This window comes from Phalacrocorax carbo, chromosome 8, assembly GCF_963921805.1.
Source record: "Phalacrocorax carbo chromosome 8, bPhaCar2.1, whole genome shotgun sequence".
Classification (NCBI taxonomy): Eukaryota; Metazoa; Chordata; class Aves; order Suliformes; family Phalacrocoracidae; genus Phalacrocorax; species Phalacrocorax carbo.
Window position 1 is genome coordinate 42,853,381 of NC_087520.1, and position 17,847 is coordinate 42,871,227.

The 17,847-nt window shown below is 44.4% G+C and overlaps 1 long non-coding RNA gene across 1 annotated transcript; it reads left to right on the forward strand.

The window, feature by feature from the left end:
* Positions 1 to 362: 362 nt before the first annotated feature.
* Positions 363 to 17,558, forward strand: LOC135314595 (uncharacterized). The gene is made up of 3 exons (XR_010374104.1): positions 363 to 721; positions 11,048 to 11,201; positions 16,421 to 17,558. It is a non-coding gene; the product is annotated as an uncharacterized LOC135314595 (long non-coding RNA).
* The last annotated feature ends 289 nt before the right edge of the window (positions 17,559 to 17,847 follow it).

Here is a 17,847-nt window from a genome sequence, read left to right on the forward strand (position 1 = left end):
GCAAAAAACCCACCCCTCTCCCTCCTAACACTCATCATCCTTGTGCGAAACGCTGATTTAGAAGAAACACCAGCGCGGAACTTGCTCGTTTCTCCATCCCGCTCATCCCAGCCCGTGGGAAGGGAAGATAATTCCTGGGCAAGGGCTGGGCACCCTGCGCGGGTGTACGCGGAGCTACCTTTTAGCTCGTTTTGGGGACAGATGGGCTGATGTCGGTATTTCTGCCGCGCAGGCAGTTCTCGGGGAGGGCTGGGATGGGGGGGGAGCCCGGCCGGCACCCCCCGCCCCTGCCCTGCTCGGCCAGAATGAGCCAAACTGGGCGGCCGCACCCGCGGGAGATGATGCCGGGGGTCCGCGTCCTGCTCCGGCCCCGGGTTTGACCCGAGAGATCCTTTCCTTGGGGTAAAAATACAGCAATGAGAAGGTGCTGGGGTTCGGAGACCTGCCCGCGGTGCGCGGGGGCTGCGCGGGGACTGCGCGGGGGCTGCGCGGGGACTGCGCTCCGGCCGGCCCTGGCTCCCCTCCCTGCCAAAGCGCACGGCCCGCGCGAATTTGTTGCATTTCCTCGATTGATTGTTTAGTTAGAGATTTTGCCAACTTCCTGATGGTTCATTTTGTGACTTTGAAAAAAAAAAAAAGCAAAAAAAAAAAAAAAAGCGCCGCATTTCCTTTTTGACTTAAGAGGAGAGAGAGAAGCGGAGGCTGGGGGACTCATCGAGCTGTATGTACTGGACTTTTTCTCTTCCCTCTCCCCGTCCCGAAACCCTCCTCCTCTTCCTCTTCCTCCCCTCCGAGGCCGGGGTTTGCACCATCCCCTTCCCCGCTCCGAGCTTCTGCCTCGCAAAAACCCGCCGGGCTCCTGGGACGGAGCCTGGGCAGGGGGAAGCGGCACCGCTGCTCTGCAGAGCTGCTGCTCCGCCAGCGCCGCTGGCCCGGGATGGAGGCTTTGGATTTGCTTCCTTTGCCTTAAATTGCTTTAAAAATTTTTTTCTTTTTTTTTTTGTTTCTTTTTCCTGTCTTTTATTTCCCATTTCGCGTCCTATCCTTGCAGTTCTTGTGGCTACGACAAGGGATCCAACTGCAGAAAGAAAAGTAAACACGGAAAGCTGTTCCACTCGCTTTTATTTGCTTCGGGTTTTCTGTTGTTGGGCTTGTCTGCATTTATTTGATTATTATTTCGATTTTTTTTTTTTTTTAGAGCAGCAAAGCTACCCTTTGCACCTTTTTTTTTTTTTTTTCCAGCTCAATTGGCTTTAACTGCTGCCTTTAATCCTGCTGCTTTTAAAACTGTACCTTTCTTACAGTTGATTTTTATCCTTAACCTTACCATACTAGAATATGCTTGAAATAGGTGGGGGGGGCGGTGGTGGTGGTGGTGCAAACCTTGGCATAAGCACAGCACACTTTAGAGAAAATGACTGTCTTTCCCCCCAGTCCCCCTTCCAAACTATTTTCATGCGGCCTGATGTGTATCATTCAAACCAGCACTGGCTTCAGACGTATCTGCGGCGGGTCAGGAGCTGAAGACGCGCAGGGCCCTATCCCAAACCTCCTGAATTCAACGGGAGCTTTGGATCACTGAAATAAATTAGAGGAAAATCCTGAGTCTGGTGTAAAGGAAAATACAGATGAGTTAGAGAGAGCGGTGCTTTGTTCAGCAGCAATGGGGAAAAGGGGGAGCAAAACGCAAACTGCTTTCTCATAGTCTTACGTCCAACGGTATTTAGCAAGGGTGGACATCTTAAATCATCTTCAAATTAGGGCCTGGTTTGGGAGTCGGTCCTAACAGCTGGTCAAACTTTATTTGCTGCACCAGTGAAAACGCAGCGGAATTCACTTGGCTTGGAAGGGGTTTCCCTTAGATCTGGGCAGTCGGGTGGGATCTGGTGCGTGCCCGAAGTGCCCCCTGTACTTACGCACGCGTGTATAAATAACCACGCGCGGTTTTGTCAGCACTGATGCACGCCTGCCTAGGACTGAGTACGTAAGAGCATTCCAGGGAAGGCACACGCACACACGTGTCTGTAGTGCTGCAGAAAGCAGGTACGACGTGCAAAGAGCGGTTTGAGGCATGGGCACATTTATTCTCTGTCTCCGCGCCCTGGCCTCGGTTTCTCCATGTGCATCTCACTGCAAACGGCCACGTGGGAGCCGCCGTGTGCGTGTGTGCCTGTGTGTACCTGGACGCGTGAGCCGGAGCGTGGGGGTGTGAGCGATGGGGAAGACGAAAGCAAGTCATGGCCACGCACCAGAGAGCAGGGATTTGTGCATCCGAGGGCATTTTCATGTTGCTTTGCGAAGCCGGTCGCGTCTCCAAGTTTTCTGCTTAGCAGGAATGGGGGCGATTTCTATGAAGATAATAAATCTAAGCTACCGCATCAGCCAGACACCCCATATAAAACCAAGACTCGCCCTTTAGGGGCCACGTGCATCTGCCCGTGAAACAGGGATGGGTTGAGACGACGCTGCTCGTGTCAAGTGTTGACATCTAGCAAGGCAACCAAAATATTTGCCCAGCCTTTGCTGGGGGATTTTGTTATTTTTCCATTGAAACTATTGCTTTGTAAAGCCTTTTTTTTTTTTTTGTTTTGTTTTGTTTTGTTTTGAAACCGTTAAAGCGAAGGGAAGATTGCTATCAGGAGAAACGCCGGCTCGGCTTGTGCGAGGAGCGGGCTCTCCATTAGGTGGCATTGCTACTTTGGCGGTGCAAGAGGGAGACGGTGGCTTCGAGCACTGGTCACCTTCTACTGCCGGGGCACGTATTTGCGTTGCAATTGAAAGCGTATTTATCTTTTCAGCACTTGTTATATACTTACAGTACGATTTGCTTTATCAACACACGCTTGAATAATTTTATCGGGTAAGGTTCTGTATCAAAAATGAAAGTCAATACTCTCTCGCCCCAAGCGGTGCGTGTTGAATCTCCTTGTTATGCAATTAGAGGTGTTATAAAAATAATTGGTTACCATGCAGCACTTAAAAAACATAACAATCAAACATAATGTAGAACAGATTATACACAACCCCTTCCTGTTTTCTAAAGGTTCAAACACCTGATAATTGAGCCCTTATCTCGCGAGGTAGCGCGTTGGCAAATGGATTTTACACATGTAAAGATTTGTGGGTATGTTGAATGCTGACAGTGAGAAAAAACCCTGCTTTTTAAAATACATATAGCACAAACTGGCTTTGAACTGAGAGATTATCGATGCAATTTTAAATTTAAAAAAATAAAGTTGTAAAAAAAATAATTAAATATTAATCAATTAAGAAAAATGTTTTTTCTACTCACAGTAACCTTCTGTCCGTGGGAGTTCTGCTTTTACTTCTCATGCCAGCATTATTTTTTTTAATTTGAAAAAAATAAAATCCTTTAATTGTTAAAAAACATCCATTTTGTTTGCAAAGACAGAGATTGTTTTAATCATAAAATAATTAGCCTAATTTAATTTACACTGGTGAGATCTCATTAACTAAATTAGAGCCAGTCCTTATTTACAATGAGGTTAGCAAGAGCAGAGTCAACCTCCAACTGTTTGCTATTGGGGGTTTTTTGTTTTGTTTTTTTCCCCTGACTTCTTGCTGTCATTTCATTTAAAGGGCAGGCTTCACATTTATTCTCAGTTGGGAAAAAATGTTCTAAAGAATTAAATCTGTATTTTCATCTCAAGCCACTGTGTTTAAAGAAGGAATTTCCCTGAATGGCTTTAAAACATCCTGATTCACAAAGACTGAACACTGTATTTTGTCGAAGTTATGACCGGTAAGTTGTATCGGAAATGTTAGCCTGCTATATTTGTATCTAGGATGAAATATCTACGCACACCAGTGGCTAAACAGATTTTTAAGCATTTCTTTTGTTTTACCTAGAAAAAAAAACCCTGATTTTTATTTCAGGCTACAAAACTTTCTCATAGTACAAATAGTTTTCTACTTTTATCTTCTTGACTCTACTTTTCTTTCCCTGGATTAATTATCTGAGTAAATATTAAAAGTCTGATTTGTTTGACTTCTTTTAATAACCCATACTGCTTTCCTGTGCTCCCATGGGAGGGAATATTCCAGCTATTTTGACAACTGAAGGTTTCAAAAGCTTTGGGGTTTTGTTTTTATTATTTTTTTTTTACACAATGGGCACAGAACAGCGCTTCTATTTGAATACGTGAGTCAATGAAAATTAATAAAAAATTTCACTCTAATACCTTAGGTTTCTAGACTCCAGCAATAATAAATCGAGCGTTCATGGCCCACATACATTTTAAAATGTAAGTTTTAAATACTTTCCCTGTAACATCTGCAAGAACCCAAGAGGGTGAATTAATACCAACATCTATATCAATATATCTGAAGAAAAGTGGCTTTAACTCTCCGGAGCCCAGTGGGAACATCCTGATCCAGTTCTGCACCAATTAAGCATGTTGATGACCAGAGTTTTGTTTGTTTAAAGGTCATTTTTGCCCCTTGCAGGGTCGGGGTGGGGGAGGGGAACGACAGACCATAAAGTTACGTGGCTCATTCCATCAATTAGTGTTTTATTATCTAAAGTTGTAGAAATGCAAAACAGTTTTTTTCTCCCCCTTTTATCAGTTCGCAGCTGAAAGCAGAAGGGCTGAAGCCAGGGAGGAGAGCGACAGTCAGCTAAAGCAAAACAAACACAGCCAGAGCGAAGAGTGATTTCCAAAAGCAGCATTTAAAGTCATAACAGTGGTTAATTCTGCAACGCCGAGCTTATTAGCATCTTCTGCACAAAGGCGCGGGCACGTTAACGTCCCTTTTCAAGCTTTGTGTAACATTTTCTTTCATTATTTCTTGATTTTATTAAGGTGCGTTTACCGGGGAGGGGAGGGTGGTTTGTTTTTTTCTGAAGTAGCCTCTGTCAGTCATCACCAATGCTCTAGCAAACCGGAATTTTTGCCCTGTGCTCAGTGCAGTAATAATGATATCATCATCCTGAGCTGAAACAAAGCAGGACTTCATTTGGGGGGCAGAGGGATATGATAATCAGGGAGAAATCAGAGACCAGATCTTAAACTAGGAGAAATTGGTGAATTTCCATGAAAAATCAATGAGGAGCTGGAGTGATCCCCCCCGCCCCCGGGTAGAAGAAAACTGATATCAAAGTCAACAGCCTTAGAGCTTACCCTGCTCTTTGGAAATTTCAATATACATTACCTGCTTTTGACCTTTAGCAGGGCAGCAGAATAAGCAGCGTGCAAATGCTGGGGGAACGGCACGGCACCCAAACACAGTTTCTCTTTCATACAAGAAATTCAGATGGAAGAAATTTAAATATATTTTTCTCTGACAGCTTGCAACCAGAATCATCCCCTCTTAAAAAACACACGCAAATGGTCAACGTGGGGATGGCATTTGAAGCATTTTCACGGCGTTTCCTAGCACGGTAAGGCCCCAGGTTTGATTGCAGCCGAAACTCCTGGGAAGTTCAGCAGAACAAACAAGCAAACAAACAAAAAGGGGATGTGTAAGCTCTTGGGGGTCAGGTTACCCCCCTTGCCTATTCATCACCGTCTCCTCTAGTAATTTTTAACTACATTTTAGGGGACTTGCACGCTGCAAATTATTTGGTTAGCCTCCCCTTCATGAGAGAATCAAATATGCGCAGCGTTTAGGGGAGTAAAAGATCGTGGGATGAGGCTTGAGAGATTCAAATTGTGGTCTTGGGCAATGATGCAAGTCTAAATAAATGCTTAACAACTCCAGGAAATGTTCTGCACGGTCCTTCTAGTTAAAATAAAATAGTAAAAATAATAATATTTTTAAAAAAAAAAAAAAGGAAGGGCCCAACTCTGCTGTAAGCAACCCTAATGAAAATTACATTGTGGTAATGACCATACAGGCCAGTTTTTAATACCATGAAGATGGCAACTCTCTATTCCTGCCTTGAGAGCATGTGAATAGAAATAGATGCCCTCGCACAATCCCACAGAAATACATATCGCTCTGCCTTTATTTAGGCTCGTGATGGATCAGGGCTTTAGGGTGGCTGCCTTTGCCATCACTACTGGACCTTTTGAGGTGTTTTCTTGCCTTATTCATGGTTTTGTTAAAAAGTGATAGCACAGACTGGCCATGATGGTAACTTAACGTGCTCGCACCCATCTTCTCACCGGCCTCGGGAGGTGTTTCAATCCCAATGCCTCCGAAGCAGAAATCCCATCACAGGCAAATCTCTGGGCTCGAATATAGGGAGGGGAAGTATTAGCTGATGAATGAAAGCAAGGAAAGTATTTTTGCCCATGATTAAAAAAATAAATTGGTTTTAAAAGGACGTATTATATTTATTCGGTTTGGAGTTTGGCTGAGGTTTGTTATAAAAATAGTGCCGTAATTTTTTAAGAAACATTTTCTGTTTGGATAGATTAACTGTACACGCAGGCACTTTAGCTTTTGATTCCTTTCAGTAATATAGTAATATTCATTGCTGGCATCAAAAGCTGCTTTTAATATAAACAGTTTGGGAAACCTTCCATGCCAGACAGATAAAATCTCTTTGAAATGTGGGGCGGTGATGAGCAACTGACTGTCAGAGTAGGCGATCCCCCCTCTGCCCTCCGGTCCCAGAGCCGAGCAGGCTTTGCCTGCAGAAACGCATCTTCCCCAGGCTCCTCCGCAAATGCCTGGTGCAAAAGATGCACCTGAGCACGACACAATTACTGAGCCAGTCCGTCACAATGGCCAGTGCTCTGCGTGTACGGGACTAAAATAATACAGGTGTCGTGGCAATGCGGGGTCCTCCCTCTCCCTCTGTACTTTTTACATCTGGGCCAGCATCCTACGGCACCCAGCAGGACCCTGGCGCATCCTTCCCAGCCCACCTCGCCTCCTTGGATCCCCTCGGCCCTCTCTTGCTTCCCATGAAGTGTGGGAAAAGCCCAGCCGAAACAGTGATGCCGGGGAGCCGGCGGAAGGGATGCTCTCCCTTCCCCTCTGCCCTGCCCTCAGAATAGCTCGTTGCACCCATTGCCTTTAATCTCTGTGCTCACAGGTTATTTGCAGCTTGGCAATAATTCTTCTGACAGCCCGGGAAGCTTATTTATAGCCGATAGTTACCTTCTGTCATTTTGTGTCTGTTAAATCAGGCAAGATTCATCTGAGTTAAATTTTCGTAGTTCACTGAAAATCCCCGTTTATCTAAGCTGAGCCTGCGACCCCAAACACCCGTGTTGCCCCTGACCGTCAGACAGCAGCAGCAACTATTGAAAAAGGAGGCAAAATAGCAAAATACTGAAAGAAACAAATATTTTTCTCTGTTCTCTGCCAGTGGATCATTGTGGAGGTGGCCACCCTGGGAGCTGGCTGGGTCCAACTCGCTTGTGCCACCCGCATGGATCCAGCCCGCAGAGCTCTTCCCAGCCCCGGCACGCTTGAACGTACAGGACTGTTTGCTGGCTCAGTCCTTGCTTGTAATTGTTTCTGCCTTGCAATGCTCTTTTTGCAAATCCTGCAGCGTTTCTGAGCTGTTCGTTTCAGTCCTTTGCAAAAGTTGCGTTTCGGGGGTTTTCGATTTTTGCAGTGTTTTTGCTTCAGCGCGCACAGGATGCGCTGCCAGCACAGCCGTGAACGCACCCAAAAACTGAATTAAGCAGCTCTCTGCTCTTTTGACATTTTAATTTCACCTTCTCCCTTTTTCTCTCTTCTTTTTTTTTTTCTAAGCGAATTAGTGGTAACTTTATCTCTCATCAAATTCCAGGATTTTGTGTAATTCAATTATACCTATGTAGGTTCTTTTCTTCTTCGGCTTTACTGAAGTGACACATAAGACTGTATTTCTGCTGTTGAGAAAATTCAAATCACCTTGGAATTGCCTGCATTTTTGTTTGTTTGTGTACGCCCAGTGATATCTCTTATACTTCTTCAAAACCAGGAAGTTCTGATCTGTTTGTTACATATCATTATTAAACTATTTTAATGATGTTCCATCTTCAGAGGTGCAATTAATTAATTGCAGCAGTAAGCGGTGATGATAATAGGAAAAAAAAACTATCAGGAAGCACCGCTCCTCTGCATTAGCCTTCCTCGCCATGCTCCCCATCAGCTCGCATCCCCTTCCCCTCATCTGTCAGATAGAAATAACCTTGGGGCTGGGAGAGAAGTGTGTTTCTCATAAGAACACGAGACAGGAAAGCCTTTTCTTTAAATCGAAAGCAGTTGGCAGCTGCAAGACTAGAGGCAGAAACTCACTGCTGACGGTATATGTCAGCCCTTCCACCTGCCCACAGGCAGAATTCACTGGGGTTAACATCAAACCCAAAGTCCTTATTTTTAATACTGCTCTAATCTGAGACCTACTGCAAAGCTGTGTGTTCTCCTGGGGGTCTGGCCGGTGCGGGACCAGGCTGGGTTTTACCAGCAGCTGCAGAGAGCCGCCTCCGGCCATGGGACAGGTTACAAGGATGTTCTCCCCAGCAAGCTCCTAACCTCGGGAGCGGGGCTCTGCTGGGAAATTGGACTGGGGTGCGCCCAGGGCGACTCTCCAGGAACTACCTTAGGCTTTTTTAGGTGAAGCGTCCAGCCTGATTCCGCCAGTGACCTCTCCGCCATCACGTGCATCGCAAGGACAGCTGCACTATGGCATTCTTGCATTGCAGCTCTGCCGATACGTGGGCTGGTGATGCCCGGACAGACAGACCACTTTGGCTACTCTCTCTTGGAAGGGAGTTCCACCAATCTTCCTTCCGAGGCATATTTTGTCAACCAGCTACTGACCTGAGATTCTTTTTGAGTTTTGCAACTTGTTGCAAAACCAAACCTTTCTTTCCTGGGTAGGCGGGAGGTCTGTATGTGCCCCAAGGGAATAACGGGGTGGGGGGCATCTCCCTGTCCTTGTACTCCAGTAACCCTCTGCATCCAAGTAGTCCAACAACGCTGCTGGTGGCTGCTGTCTTGGCATTTAAGGGTGATGCAACCTGGGAGACCTGTGAAAACTGGTGCTGTTGAGTTTACACAGCTTTGCTCAAAAGTTATCAAAGCCAAGAATGGGTGTCAGCGCACATGGCTGGGCACGCCGGGAAGGCGGGCTTTCGGAGACCTCATGCACTGCGCAGGTGGATCGGTATGTGGAAAGGTCACACCTACCAACTTCTTAGGCCTCTGGTGTGAAAGATAAAGCCATCTGGTCACCATTTGACAGCTTAAATTGTAATTACACCATTTGGCCTATGAATTGCTGTGAGCCACTGTTTGAAGCTGCCGTGATCCAGCTCTTCCAGCACCGAGATAGGGATCGAGTCATTCCCCAGAAGCTGAGTTACTGGAATGCATCTCACTTCACCTCCTTGGCCTGCTTTTTGCCTTCCAAAATTTATCTCCGCGGATCCTTCGTTAGGATTGTGAACTTGGCAGTGGTTGTTTAGTGTAAATACTCGCAGTTACCGATAACCAGTAACACCTGCTGGCCCATTACCCGGAACAGGAGGAGAAGACGGGCATCTCCAGCGAAATTCCACCGCGGCAATATGGAAGTGTTTAAAAGAAGACCTGCACCGCTCAGGGTAGCAGAGATCTGAACCTTTAAATTACAGCCATTCCCGGCCTGACGATAAGTAAATAAACAATTCACAGCTGCATGGGCTAAACACAGAAACACATCTATCTCTTCCAGGCGTGATTGCTGAACAAGTAATTAAGTGCGAAATGTGAGCCCTCAATGTCAGTGTGAGATGATAAAGGTCTCCAGTTGTAAATTAACTGAACTCCACCGAGCCCTCGATATTAACCCTTCAGGAGCCCTTGGGTGGCAATGGGTGCGTTAGCATGACTCCAGTGCCATTTGCATGCAATTATTCCTGACATTTGCCCCTGGGAATATGGAGCTGTTATTTTAACAAATTAAAAAAACAAGTGAGGCAGTTGCTTTCTCCCTTCACTCTGAGCCAGCACAGGGCACCCCGTAAGATGGGAGACGTAGTCCCAGTTCACGGCTCTGCCATGCTCGTCCATCACACTCCCCTGTGTCAGTCTTCCTCCTGGCGATAGCAGAGGTGTCGCAAACCAAAATGCATTACAGCCTGTGAGCTGCTCAAGCGCTGAGATAAAGAGGACTGCTCACTCAGACGGGCAGATATCCATCAGTGCCTCAAAACAAGGACACCGAAATCACCTTGAGAATAAGGATCCAATGAATGACCGTAAACTCAAATATCGTCACTTGTTAAGTAATTCATTAAATAGGTTGTGGGTTTGTTTTGTTTAGGTTTTTGTTTTGTTTTCGTGAACAAACTAGTTGAAAGGTAGCTTCTTTGTGATTTTACTTTGCATGGTAGTTGAATTATCTTAAGGCTTAGCTCCTGCAATCATATGACTACACTTAGTGTTAATTTTCAGATGCATATCTCTAATATTTTTAGCTCATTATGAAAACCTTGACAACATGCATCGAGTGTCCAGGTTTCAACCCAAGGGACTGGAAACTAGAAGACAAACTTAATTCAAAGTAAATTTTTTTTTTAAACTCAACAATTTTAAGCCATACAATAATTTTTGAGTCCTAAATACCAACTTTGAAACTCCTGGGATTGGCTGTACTTAATGCAGTTTTGCTCGTTAGATGATTCACAAGCTCAGGGGACCTAAACTGGGGCTGGATTTGACTTAAAGCCCCAGCTGTGAAGCGATGTGTAAGTGTGCTGCTGGAGGGACAGATCTGCAGATCTGGATCTTGGTGTCCCCAGACCCCAAGAGCCCATGGACCACATGAGGCACATCTGCTGGCTCCTTGCTAACTGGCAAATGCACGAGGTGAGCCCAGTTTTGCTCTCCCCACCAGCCAGTGTGCACGGGGGATTAGCAGAGCCTCGTCCCTGCCTCTGGCCTTAATATTTTGGTTTAGGCAAGCTCGGTCCAGCCACACTGTAATGTAGGAGAAGAAGGGGAGCAGAGGGAAATTTATGGCCATGTTTGGCAAGGTGAAGTTGAATTCCAGGCAAGACCCCTAGAAGTAATATTTGGACTAAGGCTCAACCCTGGGCACAAAGAGACGACTTCTCAGGTGGAGCCAGCATTGCTCTTTCTTTCTCTTCCATCACAGCGACTGCAGAGCAGAACAGGAGACAGAAAGGAGGACATGGGCAGGAGAGAGCATGTAGTCCCCCCTCAGCCTCCGAATGCAGACAAAGGAACTCCAAACTGTGACTGCAGTTGTGCCGTGGCCCATTTTGGACTCCAGCTGACTTAGGACCAAGGTAAGAAGGCAGAAAATGCAATGCAACAGAGCTAAATAGGCTGGGTTCATGTAAAAGATAATCTTTTATCTAGTGGGCTTAGCACAGAAGTGACCCCACCGGCATTTGGTGTGATACAGCCCAAGCTAAACAGATAAATCAAGAGGTTATGTTGTTGCACATATGAGCCTGTTATGAGTATTTTAACTCTTGGACAACGCTTGCTGACCTTGGCTTTTGTGCTGCAAGTCTTTAATCCTTTTATCTAAGATTCCCTAATGTCTCTATCACCTTTCCTAACAGTCACTGTAGGTGAGTAGAAAGCAGTAGAAGATGTTGAAATGAGGCTCTGGTGCAGCTGCAGTAGGTAAAGAGAGGGAAAACAATTGAATCACTTGTTTTAAGGGAGTTTAGTGAGTTTATGATGGGAATTATTTGACCTAGTACCTGCCATAGAAGGAGCTCTATTAAATGATTCAAGAGGTCTCTTCCAGCCTTATGTCCTGCTTTTTTCTCACCATGGAAGACAAAGAAACAAGCAGCTCAGATGTGTCGTGCTGCCTGTCTTTATATCCTAGGCATACACTGAACCCATCCCTGTGCAGACAGGGCATCTGCCTAAAATCTTCCTCTTTAAATGGGTTTACTTGCCCTGCCTTAGCCTCACTCACATGCCACCCTTTAATTACTCCATCATGCATCACTTTTCAGCCTCAGCCAGGAGTCACCCACAGCCCACTCCATAGTAAATTTTTATGAGGACAAAATATATTCCTGGGTTCACTGGGGAAGGGAGGAAAGCAGGGAGCGGGTAACAGCAGGGAGGTGGTACTTCAGGTTCTTGCTGAAGCATGTAGTTTGTTTGGGACTCGGCTCTTTATTGTACAGATTTTTCAGATTTTCTTCAGATTTTACTGACAGGCTCTTTTTCTTTTCCTGTTCTGAAGCAAGCTGCTTATATTTCACAGCTTTGCTTGAAACCACGGCAAAAGCTGTGCTCGATATGCTGCCGTGGGAGCCTGTTTCGCAGTTCGGGGAATCAGACACCAAATCCCCGGTGCATTTCAGCAGCTGGGCACGCTCCAGCCCAGCCAGGTTGCTGCCAGAAAACCAGGGTGCTCCTGTTGATCCGGCTCCTGGGAGCACATCATCAGTGGTGCAAACGGCAGATGGGGACATCGGATAACCAAGCTAGGGTAACCAGAAGAGCCTTATCTTTCCTCTATCTCAAAGCATCTATATAAAAAATGCTTCATTTGACGCAGTTGTTTTTTTCAGAGCCGAAGACATGTAGAAGCACGGATCATCCATTTTAGGTCCTACTTCCAGTGAGGGGCCTGGGAACTGGGCAGGGAGACAGCAAACTTTCAAAAACCAAGCTGTGAAGGAGCAAGAACACTCCTAAAATGTCCCTTCTAAAAGGGAGCCTCCCTTTTGGGTTTAGAATGCTATCTTTGTTACCACCCTCGGTAACCTCTCTAGCAAAGAGCTGAATGTTATTAGAAAAGAGCTGAGTATGGGTGGGAAGACAAGAAAACAAAAGGAAATGGAAGTGCTGAAAATTGATTTTCCATTTTAATCTATTCTTTTTTCTTATTATTTTTTAATAAGACATTTTATGAAGTTTATTTCACCGCTTTCTATTTTCTTTCAGGGAGTGTTATCTTTTGTGACTTAGTTTAGACTAAAATAAACCTCAGTTACTAATTAAGGATAGAAATGGAAATCCAAAGATTTGCTTCTCATCAATGCCAAGCAGTAAATCCTTTAATGCTCTGGGATTTTGCTCTATAGCTCTAAATTTCCCATTGGTATTTAGTAATCTGCTGATTGCATTTACTTTAATTCTTTGGTCTTCAGAGTTTTCATGTTAAGGCACTCACTTACAGTAGCTCTGCATGTTAAGGGCAACAAGTTAAAAGCTATAGGGGTTTTTTTATTAAATTCCAGCTTTGTTTTTTCTATTGAGTTCCCAACTACTGTGTTATATCATACTAATAAGAGTTGTACTCTGGTTGGACAAATGGCAACGTATTGCAGTGTCCTGTGGGAGCCATGACATCATTTTCAATTTGCTTATCTGAGCTCGCTCAGAATAGAAGGGTGATTGGTGAGCCACTGAACTGCATTTCGCCCTAACCCACCTCTCCTTGCTCTGACGTTATGGGAACGGTGTCCCTGTGCAGCTCACACCCACTGGCTACTCCCCAAAGATGCACCTATCTCCACCACCTCTAAAGCGGACGTGTTTAGTGACCCGTAAGCCTGTCTTCCCATTCCCAAGAGCTGAGCAGTAGTAACTGTGAAGGAGAGGACACCACTGCCTTTAATGTGTGTCCCTCAAGGATTGCCTGCAGGCATGGAGGCACCAAGGAAATCTTCCAGGCAGTTTCGTGATAGCATCTCACAACCTACTTGACACTGGGATCAACAAGAATAGAGATTGGTGAAATGATTTGGAGCAGCTTGGATACCCTTGCCCATGTTTGGATGCATTAGCTCAAGAATAATTTGAATTTTTTTTTCTTTTTCATTTCTTCATTCCAGCAGAGACCGAAAAGGATGTTCTGTTTTCATAGGAGCTGAAGAAAGGCCTCTTGATAGAGCTGGTCTCACCTTTGCTGCGGGCGCTTCTTTGCTTATGGAATTAGGATGGGAGGCAGGAATTTCAGAAGTGGAGAGAGACTGTGACATTTCCCATTTTATTCGTATCACTCTGAGTAAAGAGTTTACGTACAGGCAATCTTGGATAAATAGTTACTAAATCACGAAGTGCTTTTCTAATTTAACCCAAACTTTGAACATTTTCTGAAGCCTTGTCTATCTCTGCCCCAGAAAAGATAATCTAGACTTTAAGTCTTTGATAAAACTGTAGCACTCAGCTAACTGAAATATTTCATTTTCCATAGCCGAGAGTCTATCCACTCTGTCCACTCTCATTTTGCAATGAGCACCTTCAAAGCAGGAGGGCAATGCCATTTTTTACAGTGCCATCTTTGTCATTTATCTACTTATCGCACTTATTGCAGAGAATCATTCCCACACTAAAACCTGTACTTGCACTTTCTCACTTCTAAGAGTACAAGTTTAACTGATCCCTGCTCAATCCGGCATCCCTCGTAAGCATCTCCCCTCATCCCCCAGCCAGGAAGCGCTGAAGTTCTTCTAAGCTTTGGCTCTCAGAATCTGGGAAGTTTAACTTTTTCTAGCAGTTTGGGTAAACTAGGTTAAAGAAGAGATCTAAAGCTATATTTTCTAGGTGATCTGGGAAAACAAAATCACTTCTTCAGTGTAAGCACCTTTGAGTAAAACGAGTGCTGTAAGCTCCTGGGCACCTGAAACATCTGGCTTCACAGTATGAGTGAGGACCAAAGGCTCCAGCTCCCTGCAGTGGGGGTGACATAACTGCATGAGGAAGACCTGTTTACATCACCAAGATAACCTGTTTCTTTAAAAATAGCAAGGTCAGAGCGGCAGTAAAGCTGTCAGCGTGGCAACCGCAGCAGTGCTCGCGCTCCACCAGCCGGAGGGCAGCGGGGACGCTCACCAGGCTGGGGACCAGGAGGGCGGGGAATTCACAGCGAGGATGGACGCATTTGGGTAAACAAACTTGTGGCAATATCAGAGTGCTATTGTCTGCTGAACAGCTCTATTTGTGCCAATGATATTTCCAGGTTAGCTCCTCCTAGGCCCATAAAAAAAATCTTCTTTTTATTCTTTTTGCTGTTTTTTTTTTCCTTTTTTTTTTTTCCCCCTCAATGCAATAATAGATGGAGTGCCCATAAAACCTCACGGCACCGTGCACGAAATCCCCAAGCCCCTGAGCCAGGCGTGGAGCAACTGGTCACCGAGCAGGCTTCCACCCAGTCCTAGGTTTGGCTCCTGTGTGTCTATTTTCTGGTCACTGGGATGTTTCACTGTTTGTTCCCTGTGTAAATGCGCATCTGACTGTGGGAATATTTCACGCTGAAGTCCAGGCCAAGAATGGAAAACCATTAAATCTATTGAGCTAAGCAGCCTTATGAGGTACTTGCGCAGCCCTGGTGGGAGCACAGCCCAATATTTTTGTTGTGTTAAGAGTATGCGTTTTCAAAAAAGGAAGACGTTGTGTAGGGTTCACATCCTGTTGGTGCATCGGATCTGTTTCAGCTATTGCTGTTTTTCTCTGGATAGCGTTTCCCTTGGCTGAGTCTCCAGTTTAGCTGAACTAGGACAATGAGTCATAGCGATGCAAGTGATTTGAGTGATTTGGGGGTGACTTTTAGACACCAGTGTTTTGGGTGAAACTGTACGGTATTGATACTGATTGTGTCTAGGAAGAAAACATTTCTTAGTATATCCAAAGTGAAACACAGACTTGTGCCACTAATACCACATAGCACGGCTTTGTCTGTTAATCTAGGCAAGACACCAAGTCTTCACCAAATTTTGGATAAATTTTGGGCTTTTATGATATTTCTCATCTTAAAATGTTAGGAAAATATCAGGGGTCGAGTTCAGAGATGAGAAAGACCCAAAAAAGGCATTAGTCTCATGTAAGCCTCGTATAAACTGTTGGCAGTTAGTGCAACTGTTATTGCCTTGCACAACTCTTCCCTTCCTTTGGTGGCGGTTCAGCATTGCATTCAGGCTAGCTCAAGGCAGTTTTAATCTAAAAATCCTGACAATTACGCCCATCATCTCCCATCCTGTCCAAAATCAAATGGATGAAAGAAATTCACTTGAAAATGAAGCTTCAAACCCAAACTTCCATCACAGTTAAAAAGCCTTGGAGATGGGATGTAATTCTGAGCAATTGGATGGGATAAGATTGTGGTTGACCAGAAAATTTAGTTGCAACTCCAAAAAAACTTTTAAAGAGTTTTTTCCATACCTTTGTTACTTTGCATAATATTTTTCTGTGCCATCACGTTTACTGATTTTGATGGGGACCATAAAGAGAAATACTGTGAGACGAGGCTATTTCCATGGACTATTTTGGTTCCGTACTGGGGAAGTGAGGGGCAGAGAGAAAATAAAACTTGTTCTTTTATGATTTTCAGCTCAAAGAGAAATCAGAAAAAAACATTTGTGAGTACTTTTCTGAATGGAATAGTTCATCTGAAGCTTGCCTGTCACCAGGTCCTAATTAGCTGTTTGTGTTACAGCTAATTACATTGATTCTCCATCGGTGAGGTGGACTTCTAAGGCAATGAGGGAATTTAAACAGAATGATTTTTCTTTTTTGGTTCTATTTACAGATTGTGGTATGTCAATTTGAAGAAAAGCCAGAATCTGAAACTGAAACGCCAGTGTTTTCTTCTTGCTATAATTGGAATCTTTCAAGACAAGATTCCAATGTTTGAAGGTGCTCACTGCAAGGTTTTGATCCTTTCCCATCAAGTTTTCAGTGCTGATGTATAAAGCATTATACTTGATGTTGGCTGCCCCCTTCTTCCATTGAACTCAACAGTGATTTTATTCTTTGATTTCAAGCAGAGCAGAATCGGGCCAATGCTAAACACTTTTGGCTGTCCAAAAGACACCGCGGTCCAGATAACCTGCTCTGGATCTGCAGGCTGTGCTTTGCAGGCATTACTGGCTTTGCTTGAGTCATCAGTAAAGTGCAGCCTTGACTGAAAACAAGATTTTCTCTCTCGGTTGAACAAACTAGGAACGGTGACCTGAAACACTGCTGTTATTTGGTGCTTCTTGGGAGCAACCCCGCTTGGGAAGGAAGTTGAATGCAGTTAATTTTTGTGATGATAAAAAAAAAAATCTTTTAATGAAGGGTCGGGTTTGGCCTACAACTCCTTTGCCTCAGGGACTGGGCGTGAAGTGAAGTAGCTCATCATCCATGGGTTTGCCATGCTATCTGTAAGGGCGTGAGAAGAACTGTGTTTGTACATCTGCCAAGCTGTTCCCTGCTGGTCTTTAAGAAACCAAATTGTAAAAAGCTCTTTCCTGCAGAGTGTTGCAAGGACTGTCTTGAATTTGGCTTCAGGAAAGGTTTAATTCATTTTTTTATCTGGTTTACTTCACACTATTTAAAAAATTATATGCATGTATCGCATGGGGCAGAGGACCTACATCACCTACAGTGATGGTGATGGGAGTGGCAATTACTATGTGCTAAAGCAACAAGTCAGCATTATTTTAAATCAATTTTTTTTTTTTTTTGTCCAATGCAACATTAATATCTTCCGGACAATGGATTTTGGAAAAGTTGAAATGTTTGCTTTACAAAACAGACATAAAATTTCTCCTTCAAGGTGCTAAATTTGTGCTGAGCTGGTCCAAAACACGACTGCATCTGGCTATGTCTCGTGTCTGCTACTAAAAAAGCGTCCTAAATTCCAGACAACCTCTGGGGCTTTGAAATAAAACTCATTAATCCTGCATTTGAATTTAATATTTGAAATTTTATCCTAATCTTTTTTTCTTCCACATGAATTAACTTTAGAAAACTTGGAAAGGAACACAAGGGTGGGTTTTTTTCTTGGGTTGTTTTTTTTTTTTTTAGAGAGAGAGAACATTCTTAACAAAGGGTATAAAATTAAACTAGATTTGACCTCTGCCTTTAGCAGATTTTCCACCTGGTCTGTGCAGGAAATCAACTTCTATATAGCAGCTCTTTCATAAGGAATAACATACATGAGTCTGTAAGTGACAGTTTTTCTTGGGTGGA